General features: G+C 53.9%; 1 protein-coding gene across 1 annotated transcript in view; it reads right to left on the reverse strand.

The window, feature by feature from the left end:
- The window catches only part of IGDCC3 (immunoglobulin superfamily DCC subclass member 3), a 39,193-nt gene that overhangs the window by 19,087 nt on the left and 3,387 nt on the right, over positions 1–16,719 (reverse strand).

A 16,719-nucleotide genomic window follows, 5' to 3' on the forward strand; every position in this document is an offset into this window, starting at 1 on the left:
ACGGCGGGCGGGGTCAGCGCCCCGAGCCTGGGGCCCTGAGAGCCGCTCTCTCGGCGGCAGGAGTAAGTGGGACCATCTGCTCCTCTCCTCGGAGGTCAGCGCTTTGTGTCAAGCTCCCATCCCCCTCGCTCCTCCCCCGTCCCCCACTCCGTCCCCCCCCCCCCACCCCGTGCCCTCTGACTCCCGGGACTCGAAAGAAAGAAGCCCTCGAGGTCGTGATGAAAGTGGCAGTGTGATGGGGAGCGACCGCGGCCGCCGAGCTCGGGGCGCGGGCAGCCCCGGCCGGCGGCGGCGGGGATTGCGGGCGGCGGGCGCAGGCCGGCCCGGGAGGAGCGCGGAGTCCCGCGCGCAGCGGCCCGGGGCCGGGCGGGCGGCTCCCGAGGGAGGCAGCGCCGGTTCCCACAGCCGGCCGGGCCGCCGGGCCCCTTTGAAGTGGCCGCAGCTGCACACCCCGACCCGCCGCTAATCCCCGCGGGGCGGGCGCCCTCGCCCCCCCGCATAGCGGTAGTGTCCGCGCTGAATGGCGCTGGCTAATTACCTCGCTCGCACCGCCGCGGGTGAATGAGAGAATCCGGCATTGTGCGCGGCGAATGGAGAAAATAAGACAGCCATTGTCCTCACACGCCAAACGAGGGTTTGATGTCGCTGGGGCGAGCGAGGCACCATTTCCCGCCGCCTCCTCCCCCCGGCGGCGCAAATTCCCCAGCTGGGCCCAGCCCCCGCGGCCCGGGGAAACTGAGGAAGCCCTGCGGGCGCAACCGCCCCGGGCTCCCTCCGGCCCCACCACCAGCGCCTCACCTGCCTTCTCCACCCGCAGGTTCTTCGGGCGCCGTCCTCGGCTCCGAAAACCAGGCTGCGCCCTGCGCTCACCAGCCTGATTAGATGTCGTTGGGAACACGTGAGACAATTGGCGAGGGAGCCGCAGTTTCCGCGGGTGGGTGCCCAGCTGTGTGCCACCAACCCACAGGCCTGGGGGAAGTTCGGGGGATGGCTGGGAGAGATGAGTACAGAAGGCCGAGGAGGAAGACCCGGGAATGAAGGGGAAGTGAGATGAGCTGTGGGGAGCCTGGACTGATGGAGGGACTGGCCTCCTCAGGGAGGAAGAGGGAAATGGTTGGAAAAGGGAGGTCTGAATTATAGAGGGTCAGGATGGGGTGCCCCAAGCACTGAGGCCACTGTTCTGATCCAGGGAGAGTGGTGGGCTGATGGGTAAGACTGCAGCTCAGCATCAGAAACCCTACTTGCCCCGGGGAATCTCCCCACACCTTTTAAGCCTAAGGATATAAGATAGCTCAGCTTAGAAATCAGAACGAGAGGAAATCACCGTGCAGATGGACAAGCTGATGAGCACACCCTTTATGCATTCAATAGATTCTGTGGGCTATACCAGGCTACCTTCTCCATCACCACCAAATAAGGTGTTGTTGGTGTGTGTGTGTGTGTGTGTGTGTGTGTTTTAAGGGGAAGGAGCAGGAGATTACATCCTTCGACATCAGGAAAGGTCTTATCTTTCTATCCCTGAGCCCTTAGCTCAGAGGCACGTAGGCAGAGGATAGATGCTCTTTGAGATCTGTTGATTTGAGAACTGAGCTACTTTAATATCCTTTTCCTGGAAGCACACACTTCCTAATCCCTTCTGATGGGCTCTTCGACTCTTTCTGCCTAAAGGAAGAATGTTATACGCATGTTCCAATGCCCTATCAGGCTTATCAAATGATACAAGGGTCTGGTCTGTGGCTCTGATCCACAGTAGACTGTTGGGCTGCACCTGTAGCCCTTAGTTAGCACCACTGATTGGATGCATATCGTAGAGCTCTTTCTGAGGCTGCAATCTTTTCTAATGTTTGAGTGACCACAACTGGATTATAAACCCGTTATAGGCAACCCATAGCCAGACTCTTATAAACAGGACCAACCATCTACCTACCCGTTCACCCATTTATTTGAGAATAAAAATTAAAGAATGGAAAACACTTGTTGAGCCAAAATTCTGCCTTGCTCTGACGGCCCAACCATAATTAATGGTAACAAGCACTAGCTGTTAACAGTGATACAGGAAAAGCATGCTTTTAAAGGAGAGGAAATTCTAGGTATAGCTCACTGTTTTTCTGACTCAATCCTGAATCAAGGTTTACTCTAACTCTGGTTCTACCCTCAGATGTGGTCATAATATTTTTCTTTATAATTCTCCTAAATCTTTATCTTAGAGTCTCTCTCTTTTTTTTGCCTAAGGCTCGAGAACCTTAAGATTGCTAGGCATCACAGCACCTGCTGCTGGTGAACTACTCCCTGCTTCAGCCAATCTGCCTAGTTAGTTGATCTGCCTAGTTAATTGGTTTAGAGAACAATTAACTGCCTAGTTGATTGGTTTAGAGAACAACAAAACAAAAAGATAAAGCAGAGCTGCTGTGGATGGGGTAAATGTGGGAGGCCTGAAAGCCTCTCCAATCTGGTCTCCCTCTTTCCCCATCTCCAGCCCCTGTGCCCCCTCCACAGACACAGGGACTCTAAGGAATGATGCTTCAAGTTCCCTGATCTAGAGGGAAAAAGGATTTATCCAAGGAAACAAAAGATAGTTAGTAGCAGTTAACTAACTGGAATTAAAAACTTGAAAGAAAAAAAAAAGTAGCAGATCAAAGATCATTCTAATGCTATACAGGCCTCCAGCTTCATTTCAAAAGACTGAAATGACCATTCAAACAGAAACTATAAATATAATTATTACTATATGTGTGCCTTTATGGTTTGCCCAGATTTCAGGCAGAGTGCCTGAATGTCTAATCCCCAGATAAATTATACTTTGGAAAACGATCCACTATTCGAAAACCAAGAGGAGCCTCCAGGCCCAAATTAGAGACTCAATACTTTTAACAGAAAAAGTGCTTTTAAAAGACGCCTATTTCTCTTAATATCTCTTCTTTCCCCAAACTGAACACCATAAGCAGGTTTTAAAAATGCTCCGTGGGTGAGAATTCCGACAGAAAGATAATGAGTATAATAATGATAGTGGGCTTTTCCCGCCTTATCCATTCCCCCAGCAACGTGTGAATATTCACGGGAGGCTTTGTTATCATGGTTATGACTTTTTAAGATAACAGGAAGGCTGGCATGTACACGCAGGGATAGCGCTTGCAAAAGGGATCACAGGTAGCTGGAGGGCAGAGGGATGCTTGTTAGCATGGAAATGGGCCTGGCCTGTTAGCTCTTTTGGGGGTGAGGCCACTGTTCTGGCATTCTGGGACTTTCTCCAGCTTGCCTGGGAGGATGTCCCACCCCAAGGTGACTGAGTACCGGTAGCCACCTCTCCTGTGGTGGCAAGACCGAGGTCTGAACTTGTCAGGCCAAGCCCTTCCCACTCAGCCCTAAGGAGTAGCACCTGCGGCTCAGCCCAATCCCTCCCCTCCCTGAGGTGGCCATTCTTGGAAGTAGGATGTTTCAAGGAAGGGAACAGAATAGGGAGAGAGGGGAGCCCTTTAAGACCAGAAGAGGCTGGGATGGGAGACACAGGGTACAGTTAGATGCAGGACCACTCTCTGCTCCTGACAGTAGGGACTCAGAAGGTAGCTGATGAGAATGGTGTGGGGAAAACCACACCTGCAGGCCCTTGAGGAATAATTTCTGACTTAACTCTGCCCTTCTCCAACCCAGGCTGTGGAGCCCCAGAGGATAAGTAACCCCCAGCAGGCAAGAGGTATTCCTAGCCTCCCACTTCATGTACCCACAGCTCCCCATTCCTTCACCAACCCCAGGCCAAGCACTGTGCCCAGCACTGAGGATGCACAGAGGAGCTAGCCCCTCGCTTCAAAGACAGACAAGCTATATACTCATTGTCCCAGAAAGCACCGTGTCCCCGGACTTGCCCCATCCCCCAAAAACAAAGCTGGGCATACAGACCCATGAATGCTTCTTTAATTGATGTAATAAAAACTACATCGTTTTATTTCAGGAAAGCCTTGATCCCATCAACGTTACACTTACCGGCTTGCTTGCAATGATCTTGATTTTTGTCACAGTTTGATGGGAAAATGACTGATTTGAGAAGCAAAACCAGAAACACAGCAGAGCAGGAATATCAAATAGGCTCAATCGTCAGACTCATTCTCTATGATATTGCTGGTGATCCGACATAATGGAATCAAGAATATTCTAATCCAATCTGCAAAGGAGACTAAATTAGGGCTTCTCTGAGGTGCTTGAGGTTTGAAATACAATTTTAAGAGACCTCAAAAAATTAGGGTGAAAGGACATTATTGCAGAAAGAAGGGGACATTCCAGATGAGCCAGGATGTAAGGGGAAAAACAATAACCCAAAAGGGGGGGGGGGTGAGGAAAAAAAACAAACCAGATGAGATGTGAAGATAGCAGAAAAAGATCCGAGAATTTTGTCACCAACCAAAGACTGGATTTCAATTCCCTAAGATCCTGGCTCTGAGTTAGAGCCCAAATCCCATTTTGCCAATCAGCATGTTGGAAAGCACACCGGACCCCTTCGGTCCCAGCTCTGTACATCCAGGACTTGGGGGCAAGTCCCTCTCTTCAGGGCCTGTTCCCACAGCAGGGATATGAGAAACATGGGCAGGAGGCTGAGGAACAGGGGAAAGTAGGGTGGGGGTCAATGAGCAAAGCCTGGAGAGCTCCTCCAGTCCCCATTCCTGTCTGCCCTGGGGTGAGAACACCCCCAAGCACTGTCAGGGTGCCACGCACCCATCCTGGTGTTCAAGTCTACCCTTCCATAAAGGCTCTGGGACCCTCTCTGCTTCCCTTCTCTCCTAGAGCTGGCCTGCTTAAAGATTTGCCCACAAACTTGGGTCTAGCTCTAGTCCCCGGCCTACACCCCAAGCCAAAGGGGAGGGGTGGGGGGGACCTCCAGCCCTCAGCTCTCCCGCTCCACCTTCGTGCCCCAGACCAGTTCCAGGCTCCAGGTTGGTAGGGGCGAGTTCCCAAGTTCCCGGGTAAAACGTCCCTTCCCACCCTGGCCAGGGCAGCCCGGGGGGGGGGGGCGCGGGTAGGGGCACCGAGTCCAGGAAGCGAGAACACGCACACACGTCCTCCCTCACACCCACACAGACACGTCGGGCACGGTGCCTCGGCAGCCAGCGACTGCGCGGCGCGGGGTTAATTGAATGCACATTGATTCTGCCGCCCGCCTGGCACGCCAGGCCCGGCCGGGGCGAGAGGCTGCAGCGCTCAGTGCCCGGGGTGGGTCGTGCCTCCGCCCGCGGCCGCTCGCGTGACACCTCGCTCGGCCCGGGGCGGGGAGCCGCTCCCTGCGCGCCGCCGGGCTTCGCGGGCGGCCGGGCTCCCGCTGCGCGCGCCTCCGGAAGGCCGCGGGGCCGGCCCGCAGTCCGCGGACTTGAGTGAGCCGCGTGCACCGCCGGCCGGCAGCGCGGGGGAGCAAAGGCGATGAGAACGACCCGGGAGCTTTTCTGCCAAACTTTGATCCTGACATTTAAAAAAGGAGGGGGTCGAGCCCAGCGCGCCAGGAGAGCCGGAGAGAGAGGGAGATGGAGGAGAGAGCTGGAGCGAGCCTGGAGAGGGGCGCGGAGGGGAAGGGTTGGGAGGAGGGACGCTGTGCAAGACAAAATCGAGTTGGTGTCTTCGAACCTTACAAGTGAGAAGGGACTTGAGGAATCTTTTAATCTGGTGCTTTTCACACTACCTCCACCTATGAGGAAACTGAGGCCACGGTGAACTGCCGGGTCCAAAGTCACACAGGGGTGAGCTGAACATTTACACTGTAAAAGCTAGAGGTGGGCTCCCAGGAGGGCACAGAAGTAAGTATGATGGTGTCTGAGTCAATCCAAGACCCTCAGTAGTGGTGTGGTCGCAGGAGGTGTCCCCTCCAAGCCAGTCCAAACCAGGCACCTCCAGTAGGGCCCTGGCTTCCGGTCTCCCCCTCCCTCCCAGCTTCCTGCCCTGCTGACACCAAAGCCCACTAAAGCCCCAATAAAGGGTGCCTCCTTTGGTGGCTAGGGGGTGGACGGTAGGCCCCAACACCCCACAAATGCCTGGATCCTACTCATTCTCTCTCCTTCAAAGACCAGGCAGGGCAGTGCTCCCTCCCATTTCCCACAAAGACAAACTGAGGCCCAGCAACTGTAAGGCGGCGGGCAGAAAGCTTGAACCCAGAGTGGATCCTCAGTGCAAGTCCATCTGCATCTTGCAATGACTACTGCTCCTTGAGAGTGTCAAGAGCAAGTAGAGTTTTATTACAGGTGGGGTCTGGGGATACATTCCAGGTTGTCCTTGATTTCTCCCCACAGAACTGTGCAGAGGCTTTGCACACACAATCCCAGGTGGGAAGGGGCTACGTTGGGAGGGGGGACATGGAGGCATACCCATGGCAGGCAGGGCCACAGGCCAGAGCACATGCCCCAGGAGTTATCAGCCTCCTCAAACCAAGAGCCTTCAGGCTGGGCAGGGGGGGCAGGAACCAGGGCTCACAGCAGAGGTCAGGTTGCCAGGGAGCGACTATGAGGAAGCACTGAGCACCCAGGGCTGCTGCTGGATCCCAAAGGATGGGTTTTGTGCTTCCCAGAAGTACAGGTCCCCTGTTTCTGGCTGCCACCCCAAGACCCAGCGCCCACCCTGATCCAAGGACCCCAGCAAGAACTGGGGCTCCCCTCCCCTTGCCAGTAAGGCCCCCTGCACCCTTCTAGCAGGCACAGCCTGCCCCTCCCTGCTGTGCTGCTCAGGTTACCAAGAAGCCTGCTGCTGTGAAGCCTGCCATCCAACCCATTGTTCAGTGGGGCCAGGAGGGCAGGGGCCCCAACGCAGACCCCTCCTCCAGGTTGGGGTGGGGGCGGATTCTCCCAGCCACCACAGCAGGCAGGGACTGCAGCCTTGGGTTGCGGGAGAGAGGCATCCAACTCCAGGAGGCCTTAGGCCACCTTGCCCAGGCAAGGGGACAGAGCAAGGACAATTAGCAGCCTGGTTCCTGTAGGCTGATTATGGCTCTTCTCTACCCCTCCCCTCCACCCCCCGCAACAGGACCCCTGGGGAGAAGGATCCTTCTCTAGCCACACCAGTTCCTCTCCTGTGATTTGTTCTGAATTTTCAAACAAAGAGTAATTATGACAGATGTGGAGCAATCAGCGTCATTATGCGGAAACAAGAAAGGGAAAGGGAGCTGAGGGGGCCCCACGGGGGAGGGGAGCCTGTCTTTCCTCCTAGGGAAGAAGCAACTCCCACCTCCCCTGCCAGCAGCCCCAGCACCCTCTCAACTTCCTTTCCTGCCGGGAACCTGTATCCTGCGCTCCAGGCCGGCCAAGCCTTCTCTATGCAGAGCCTCCCAGCCTAACTGGCCCTCCACATCGTGGGCCTCCAGCAGTGGCTCCCAGGGTTCAAGGCTCTGCTCCCGACACTCCTCATCTCCACCCTGTACGTGCCAAGGCACCCAGCTATGTTTCTGAGGCATTAATTCTGAGTAAGTTCTCAAGGGACTCTAGCCCCCTCTGAAGACCCTCAGGCCATTAAACTTTGGGTCAGGCAGACCTGGGTTTAAATCCCAGCTTCCCTACTTATACTGTGTGCCCTTGGGCAAGTTAATTAACCATTCTGGGCTTCTGTTTACTCATCTGTAAAATAGGGCTAGTAATACCTCTTAATGGAAATGTTGTGGGAATTAAGTAAATTAACACATCAAGAGCTTAGGATAGTGCAGCCCCATATTGCTAGGAAGACTTCTACTAGTTAGTTCAGTTCAAGTGCCAGCACATAGGTAGCCCTCAAATCACAAGGCTCAGCATCCAATGGGCTTTGGAAACTTGGAGGCCCTCTGCAATATGCCGTGGATGTCAGGAGCCCACACTCAGCGTTTGCTGGCCAACACTCACGTCCAGGCCCACAACCACAGATGAAGCCTGGGGCAGGGCAGGGCACAAGAAAAACAGAAATATATGTATATGTGTCCCAGCTTCCCCCTTGGTGCGGGGAGCGCATAAAAAGATCCCTCCCTTCTCCAGCCAGAGAGGCCCCAGGCAGGTGAGAGGTGTGACGCGCCCCAGAGGCTCTCTTACCTGCCCAGGCTGGAGAACTAGCCACGTCCTTGGGCAGGTTACCTACTTGGGGACTCAGTTTTCAAGTCTGTAAAATGAGAAGCTTGGACCAGATGAGCTTCGAAGTTCACCCCTCCGCTCTGGATGCCTGTGGTCCCACTGGAGGTTGGGAAGCCCTTCAAGGTCCCCGGCGGGGATTTGAGGGTTTTTTTGCTGCAGCCTGCAACTCAGTGAAAGAGCAAGGACTCAGTTTTCTCTCTCTCTCTCTCTCTCTCTCTCTCTTTCTCTCTCTCTCTCTCTCTCTCTCTCTCTCGGTGGTCTGCCCCTCCTCTCCATTTAGGTGGTCTGGTCTCTGTCTGCCCACCCTAAGGCCCTGGAGCCTCTCGCTGGTCCCCCCCCTCACATTCCAATGGCCTTGGGGCAGCAGCCAGACCAGAAAGTCCAGTTCCTGCCCATTATCACTGCTTGCATCTGTACTGCAACCCAACACCAGCATTCCAGAGAGCGGCCTGGGGCTGCCCCCACCACCCACCGTGGTCAGTGTCCAGGCTCAGAGACAGGCCCCAAGCAAGGGTCAGTGTTCTCAGATTCCTCCCAGGGAAGGTCTGCCCCCAGGGGGCTCCGGCTTGCCGGGGAGGCCACGGACCATTTCGTGGGGGTCATCTTTGACCCTCACCTCTCTATCTCTTTGCTCCGTGCCCAGGCCTGAGCTCACCTACTTTTGCTCCTCAGAGGGCTCTCTCTCCCCCAGCACAGCAGAAGATGGTGGGCACAGGAGTTGCCACAATTGGAGAAACAGGCAGGAGGAAGGACAGAACAGTAGAGAGAGGAGCTGGAGAAAGGACAGGGCAGGAGAAACAAGGGCTGAGGGCAATAAAGACAAAGATGGTAAGCATGGCCTCATAAGAAGGCAGGGGTGGAGGGCAGTTTGTGGGAGAGTGTCAAAGGAACCAAGATCCAGAGATAAGATAGAGAAAAGTGGGTGGGAGAAGCTGGGATGTGAACCCTTTGTATCAAATTTTTCTCCCCCTGCCTGAATCGGGTGGCTGGCTGGCTGGCTGGCTGGCTGGTAGCCCATACTCCCCACTCCCTCCATCTCCCTGGGGTCTGGCCAGGAGCTCCTCCTGCCTGCCCCTCTTCAGGCCTTTGCTCAACCCCTGCCTTTCCACCTTCACTGGTCCCAAGAGCACGGGTCCAGGCACCCCTCCTCAGGAAGCCACTGGGACTGTTCCCATCTGTCTTCTGTCCTAACCTTATATTTGAGGGCAGTCACCAGAGTTGGATTAGCATTTCTCGGAGCAGGGTGAAACAAAGTTGGCGGCAGCGGGAGCAAGCTCAGAAATCAAAGAGTGATCTTTTGTTGGGGTATGGAACAGCATAGGCCAGCGGGCTTGGATTACAGTCCGATTGTTGGCACCCGCCTAATAAATAATAATATGGTGTTGACTCCCAAGGTGCTCTGGCCATGACCACATGGCCATGAGGTAAGCCCCCACCCTCCACCAAGGACCTAGGGCTTGTCTCCCTCTTCTCTTGCTTCAGTGGGCTGGGCATCACTCCTTGTAGGACCTAAACATCCTCTACCACTGCCTCTTGCCCTGTGCCTGTTCTGTCCACTCTAGCCTTGCAGTCTGGCCACAATGGCAAGGGAAGCCCTTGGAGAAGAGATGGGCCCCAATCCTGGGCCCCATATACCTCCTTCAGGCACACACCTGTATGCTTAGGTCCCCACACAGGTCCACGTGGCAGCACGCACACACTACCGGTCTCTACATTCCTGGGTGCAACAAGGCTATGGCCAGAGAATCTTAGGGCTCCCTAGGTGATTTACACAAGACAGACATTCTTGGAATCACTTGGTCCAGTTTAAACAAAGACAGCAGTGAGCTGTTTGGTTTTCCATCCTGGGTGCCCTTCTGTTCCATTCTACTTTTTTGAAGCCTGTGTAGAACAGCCTTCAAGCTGCTCTGAAAAGTCTCTCTCTGACACACACACACACACACACACACAAACACACACACACACACACACACACACTCAGGCAGGGACTCTGGAGAGGAGAGGGAAAGCCAATACAAGAAAGCCAGGAGTGAAAAAGTCCTTTCTCCCTGGGGGTGGGGCGGGGACAGGGGGTTAAGGGGGGCTGGGGGCCTGTTTCATTTGCAGGCTGCAAATGCCTCTCCTATTCACGGGCCCACATTCCCAGCCAAGGCGCCCGGCCACGGACAATGCCGGGAACAGGAACAGAGGAGATTTGCACATTGTGTTCAAGGGGCCAGCTGGCTGCCTGCGACAGCGGAGCCAAGGTGTGGGAACCAGAAGCATTCGACTTCCACATTCAAGTCCTGCGGGTGGGGGCGAGTGGGGCCCTCCCCCCTCAGCTGGGGCCAGTGTGGCTAGGGACAGGGGCCTCATCCAGCCAGGAAATAAAGTCCAAGGCAGGAGACCCCGAGACCCAGGCCTGAAGGGAACCAAGCACTTTGGTCTCCACTTCCCGCCCCATCTGGCGAGAAAGAGTCTCAGTTCCTCCGGAGATAAACACGCAGCGGCAGCCACCCCACGATCGTGCCCTGAGTGTGCTATATTCCCCTGCCGATCCGCCCTGCTCACAAGCTTCTGTTCCTTGGAGCTATGCTATCAATTACAAAGCCAGGAGAGACACACAGAGAGAGAGAAAGCAAAAGCGAAGCAGCAAGAGAAACAAGAGAGACGGAGCTTTGCACCCGGAGGGCCACATGTTCATTTAGTTTTTACCAAGCTCCACAGGCAGGGGACGTGGGAAATACAAAAGAGAAGCCCTTTAGGAGCTTAAAATCTAGTTGAGGAGACAGATGGACTATCCAGCCACAAAACAGTTACTTAACAATGTAAGCAGCCATCACTGAGAGGAAGGTTGAGCCTGAATGCCACAGACCGCAAATACTCCCCGCTGTAGGAGGGGGAGAAGAAATTACTGTAAGCTGAGTGGTCTTCGGGGAGGGATCGGCTAAGGGATAAACAGGGGTAAGAAGAGACTGGGAAAAGGCCCAGCAAAGACAAGCATGTCCCAAGGACCGGCTGGCTGGCAAGCAAGCCTTCACACCTTAGAGCAGAGAAGACCCTGAGCCCAAGCACCCAGTTTTACAATGAGGAAGGCAGACCCTAGAGAGGGTGAGTGACTTGCCCAGAGCCACACAGGCCCCCTGGTGTCCGGGCGAGGGCCCTCCCATCATAACTCACAGCTGCTCAGGAATGTCAGAGGAGCGGGGGCCGGGGCGGGGGGGGGGGGGGGTTATCGATCCGCACGTAAAAAGGGCCTGACCCTCCCCCATTTGCACCTGACTCTGGCATACGTACAGGTGGGCTGCCAGCAAGGAGAGCCGGCCTCCGCACACTGCCAGTGACATTTCCTCTGCGACACCTGCTTCCTGCTCTACCCGGTAGGCAGATGTGTGTGTCTGAGAGGCAGTGGGGAGGCTTCCTCAGGGCTACTTCAGCTGCGCTGTCCTTCAAGGAGGAGAGAAAAGCTTGGGCTCCATACACCAGGCCTGAGTGTCCAACCTCCAGGTGACATAGGCCTCTGGGGTTCCCAGCCCCTGTGCCAGGAACCACTTCCCTCCACAGCCCACTGCCCTACCCCAAAACACTCTGCGGTCCCCTCAATACACTGAGCCTCCCCCCTCCACAAACTGTTCTCCCCATTAGCTCCAGCCCATGGTTCTCTCGTCACCCCCTCCGACCTGGTTCCACAGATCTGTGCCCAGACCCTGATCCCAGATCCACACAACTATGGATCTTGCTGCTGGGTTCCTGCGTAGCTGGTTAAACCGCTTTCCCTCAGATGGGAATCGGATTTTAGAAGTGGGTACCTGAGGGCCTGAGAAGTAAGTGGAGGCAGTAGGAGACTCCCTCTTGCCACACCACCCCACAGCCTCTTTCTAGGAGTCTGGACTCACCAGGGGCCTTCCTGGAATCACCACAAGAGGAGCTTAGAACTCCGCATTTCTCAGAATAATAATGTTAATATTTAAGGAACACTTTCTACAGGCCCTGCACTGTGCTAAGTTCTTTACCCAGACCATCACAGGTAATCCTTACAACGTTCTTTGTTGGTAAGTACTATTTCCCCCATTTTGAAGACTCTGAGAGGTTAAGGGGTGCCCGGCTGGCTCAGTTGGTAGAGCATGCAACTCTGGATCTTGGGGTCATGAGTTTGAGCCCCATGTTGGGTATAGAGATCACTAAAAAATAAGTAAACTTGGGCTGCCTGGGTGGGTCAGTTGGTTAAGCATCTGCCTTGGGCTCAGCTCATGATCTCAGGGTCCTGGGATGGAGCCCCACTTTGGGTTCCCTGTTCAGTGGAGAGCCTGCTTCTCCCTCTCCCTCTGCTCCTCCCCCTGCTTGTACTAGCTCTCTCTCTGTCAAATAAAGGAATAAAAAACCTTTTAAAAAAAGGAAATTAAAAAAAAATAAGTGAAGTGTAAACAACTTGCACTGGAATTTAAAAAGATAAAAAATATATTATATATATAAAATGAAGACTCCAAACGGGTAAGCGACTTGCCCAAGTCCATCCAGTGGGGGTATATTTGCTTCTGCAGTCCTCCCTCACAACCACCACGGGGCCCACCCCATTGGGACAGCCCCAGGCTGGGAGGGAGGCGATCCTGGCTCTTTGAGAACCTGGCCACCATCTAGATAGGCTGAACCTCATCCTAAATTAGTGGTCACTACCTAGCACTGACAATACTGCTTAATGATCATTTTCCAGAGGTCAAGCCCCGTGCCAGGTTTTTACACCCCAATCACCTCATTTCTTCCTCCAACAGCCCTCATAGGCTGATGGAGTTATGACCATTTTTTCAGATGAGGGCACAAAGACTCAAGAGGATTAGTAACTCATCGGTGAGTGGCAGAGCCGGGGTTCAAACCCATGTAGGTTTGGTCCTGCGCCCACATTCTACCAACTTCGTCGTGCTGCCCACAGACCCCCATACCAGCGATCATGGATGGCCTGGGGGTGGGCTCTGCTCTAGCACCTGTGGACCAGCAGCAGCAATCAGCATCGTGAGACATGCAGGACCTCAGGCCTTGGCCTAGACCTACTGATTCAAAACATGAATTTGACCAGTTTCCCCAGGTACCTCATGGGCACAGTAGAATTGGAGAAGTCCGGCTCTAGATCACATAGATCTTTGCTCCGATTCTGCAAGGGGCCTGAGACCAGGAAGTGAAGGGCAGGGACTGAGGGCATCTGCCTGAGGGGACTTAGGGGTGGGTCCCCCAATCATCCCCCCTCCTTGTATCTAGCCCATCTTTTTTAAAAAAGATTTCATTTTGGGGGCACCTGGGTGGCTCAGTCGGTTAAATGTCCCACTCTTGGTTTCAGCTCAGGTCACGATCTCAGGGTTGTGAGACTGAGCCCAGTGTGGAGCTCACTTAGGATTCTCTCTCTCAGGGGCCCTGGGTGGCACAGTCGGTTGAGCATCCGACTCTTGGTTTAGGCTCAGGTGTTGAGATCAAGCCCCACATCAGGCTCAACTCCAAGTCTGCTTGAGTTTCTCTCTCTCAAATAAATAAATAAATCTTAAAAAAAAAAATCTCTCTCTCCCTCTGCCCCTCCCCTGCCTCTCCCTCTCTCTAGAAAAAAAAAAAGATTTTATTTATTTATTTGAAAGAGAGAGAGAGTGAATGAGAGGGAAAGGTAGAGAGAATCTGAAGCAGACTCTGCACTGAGCACAGCCCAACACGGGGCTCAATCCCACAACCCCGAGATTACTACCTGAATTGAAACCAAGAGTGGGACACTTAACTGACTAAGCCACCCAGGTGCCCGAAAAGATTTTATTTTTAAGTAATGTCTACACCTAACATGGGGCTCAAACTCACAACCCTAAGGTCAAGAGTCACATGCTCCACCTACTGAGCCAGCCAGGTGCCCCATAGCCCATCCCTCCTTGGCGTCGTCCAGGTGCACAGACTTCAACAGGGATGCATCAGTGCACATGTTCCCACTGGGTCAGGTGATGTACATGCCCTCCCTGGAGCCGTCCAGAGGGTTGGCAGAGGGTCTCACAGGCCAACCCAACTTCAGCCCATACTCTGAGGCTTGGGAGAATCCCTAGGCCTTCCCAGGAAAGAGTTAAAACAGAACAAGTTGCTCTCTGGCTCCAATAATTCCACTCCCTGGTAGATTTCCCTAGTGTACTGCCTAACTGAATCCCAGTGAGGGAGAAAGCTGGGGGCTGGGAACGGAGTCGGGCGGTTTGCTTTTGCTGGCAATGTCAGTATAATCACCTTTCAATGGAGAATGAAGTATTGGCCCCCATGTGCCTCCTCTGTGCCTCCTAGGCAAATCGTGGGGTGTGTCAGTCCTTACAACCATCCCACAAATGTAGTATATGCACATTTCACAGGTGAGGAAACTGGCCCACAGAGAGGTTAACTTGTCCAGGGTCTGTCTCATTATTAACAAGTGTCTCAGTTTGCAGCCTCCAAACTATAAGCACATGGAACTGCAGAGCAGAGAAACCAGATGTGCTAGAAGCTGAATGCTCTTAGGACCCTGAGCCACTCCAACCTAAAAAGGGGATATTGGTGCCTGAAGCCCCCAAGGAATCAGCCTGCAGTGTAGCCCAGCCTGGCCAGGCCACCTTTCCAATGACAACATCTGAGGCCCCTGGGATGGAAGAGGGGGCACTCCTAGCTGTTGCCTCCGGCCGGAGCTCAGATGCCCCAGCAGGACTGCCCCCACAGACATGGACCCCTATGTGCCCCACTGGTGAATCCGCTGGGTGGACTGTGTGTCTGTGAGCCGTGCTTAGCCTGCCCCCTCCCCATCAGCCCCCAGGGAGCAGGCAGGAGAAGCAGGGGGCTCCAGAGGGCTCCTCATACCTTTCAGCAAGGCACCCCCCCCCCCCCCGCCATGTCCCACAACATCTGCAGTGTCTGCAGGCACATGGGCAGGGAGTTATTACCAAAGGAGAAAACTCACGCAGCTAATCAGCTTTGGAAGTTTCTAGGGACATCAGCTTGTGAAGTGAGAAAAGGAGATCCAGCCACCCGGTTGCCTGGTATCCAAGCATTCCCCCATGGGGTCACAAGCCTTGCAGGGGAGAGAGGCCTTATCAGACTGCCGGTGCTTAGAGGCAACCCCCCAGCTGTCCTCAGGACCCCAAAGGATTAACCAGGCTGACCTCACCCTCTGGCCCTGCCCCCAGTCAGAGCCCACAGCTCAATTTCTTATACTGTAGGAGTTTAAGGAAACCAAACATCTTGAAGGTATTACCATTTATAGAAAAGCACATTTACAATTAGCTATATATAAACACCTGGGATTTATCTCCCAGAATTCTAGGCTGGCAATGCAGGGGCCAGTGTTGACACAAGCCGGGGAGAGTGTGGGGGTCCTCTCCCCAAGAAATCTCCTTTCTCTCCTCGGCAAATCTTCCCGGGGGCCCCACCCTGCGTCCACATCCGGGCTTCTCTTCCTCACACCCCAAGGGCTGGGGTTGAGGGGTCGCTGAGCCAGAAGTGATTTGGTCTCCAGGTCCAGGGCTGCCTCCCAGAGAGCTCCATATGGGGGCCTGAATCAGCCTTCTTTAGAACAAAGGGGTATCTTAAACTCAGTGAGAGGGTTCCTGCCTCAGAACAATTCAGCACTCACCAGCCATTCCGAGCCACTGTGCAAATGCCCTCAGAGCCAGGAAGAAACCCGCAGGCCATCAGCCGGGGAAGCAGCGGCATGCCATAGGGGTTAAGCGTGAGGGGAAGGGTTCCCGCTGCCTAGACTGCAGTCCAGCTCCTCTGCCTACTGCAGTGTCATGGGATCCCTCTAGGAAGTCTTAGTTTTCTCATCTGTCAAAGGGGGGCAAAGACAGCCTATCTGCCTGGGCCATTGTGATGACTGAACGAGATCATTCCTGTAGAACACTTAGGCAGGGGACCCAGCACACAGCAAGGGCTTGGCAAGTGTTAGCTGGAATTATATGGGATGCCTGGGTGGCTCAGTCGGTTAGGCGGCTGCCTTCGGCTCGGGTCATGATCTCAGAGTCCTGGGATCGAGGCCCATGTCAGCTCCCTGCTCAGCTGGGAACCTGCTTTTCCCTCTCCCTCTGCCCAACCCCATCCCCACTTGTGCTCTCTCTCTCTCAAATAAATAAATAAAATCTTTTAAAAAACAGAATTATTACCAACACCTTTAAGGTGTGACCTCTTTAAGCAGCATCTTTGAGGGACGGACACTCCCCCAGAAGTATGAAGTTGTGGGGTAGAGAATACTTACCACTTGCTCAAACTTTTGCCTTCTCTCAAGAGCTGAGGTTCTCAAGCACAACATACACCCTGCCACCCACCCCCAGCCTGCCACCTTCAAAATCCATAGATAATTCTGGTTTATACACCCACGAGTGTGCACAAACTAAAGAACAACAGAATTTTTGCGGGCCAGGGCAGTAGAACACTGCCATCATTTCATCACAACAACTCGCGGTCCATCAGTATAAGCAAAGAACAATTCTAGAACTGAAACACCCCACCTGGCTCTTTCGTTCCCATACAAAACACATCAGATATCAAGTCACCACAATGTAACTGTAACTGTAAATACTTATAATTTTATTGTCAATTATACCCCAATAAAACTGAAATTTTTTTTAAGAGGCACATTAGCATGAAGGTGAGTGGGAGCAATGTCATCATGGTGATAACCTTGAAATCATCTACCATATTTTTTGTAAAATGA

This window comes from Eumetopias jubatus, unplaced genomic scaffold, assembly GCF_037043125.1.
Source record: "Eumetopias jubatus isolate StellerSeaLion01/CBP00866 unplaced genomic scaffold, mEumJub1_p1.0 scaffold_7, whole genome shotgun sequence".
NCBI lineage: Eukaryota > Metazoa > Chordata > Mammalia > Carnivora > Otariidae > Eumetopias > Eumetopias jubatus.